This window comes from Penaeus monodon, chromosome 33, assembly GCF_015228065.2.
Source record: "Penaeus monodon isolate SGIC_2016 chromosome 33, NSTDA_Pmon_1, whole genome shotgun sequence".
Classification (NCBI taxonomy): Eukaryota; Metazoa; Arthropoda; class Malacostraca; order Decapoda; family Penaeidae; genus Penaeus; species Penaeus monodon.
In genome coordinates this window covers 316,003-316,592 of record NC_051418.1, presented here as the reverse complement: position 1 = coordinate 316,592, position 590 = coordinate 316,003, and positions in this window count along the sequence as shown.

Genomic DNA, 590 nt, shown 5'->3' with positions numbered 1-590 from the left:
CCCCGGGCCCTTTTGCATGACCAAGCCGGTGTGAAGCCTCAGTGGCAGAGCCTCTACTACCCTCTCAGCGACCTGGTCTGGCTCTCCGCCCCGGCGTGCTTCTCATTATGCCTCCCACGTTCCTCGATGGGTTGGTCTCGATGAAGGCTCTTTGGAATTAGATATGATAGTAGTCATGAGGTGTGCTTCCTATGGATACTCGCTGCTGTAAACAAAACAGGTTATATGTTTATAGTTATCTTTTCCCAGTAGGTAGCAGTTCAGTAAATTGTTTTTTTTTGTTATGGTTGTCCACGAAGAATTAAAAACCTCCCATTTAAATTCGAAGCCCATCGCCATCGTCACCTAAGATATCGCAACTCCCCAAAAGAGGGGCCGCTTGGATGGGCGGGGAAGGGGGGAACACGAGCGTTGCTTTGCGTCGGGGAACCCCTTTTTTGGGCCAGAACCAAACCCAGCGCGCCCCACAGAAATGCTCCCCGCCTTGTTGGGGGCGGGGGCGATTTTCGCCTTCTTTTTGGGCACCCCTACGGGGGCAACCTCACCGCGCCCTCACGCTGCCCAAGACCCCCCTCCCCCCGAAACGCTGC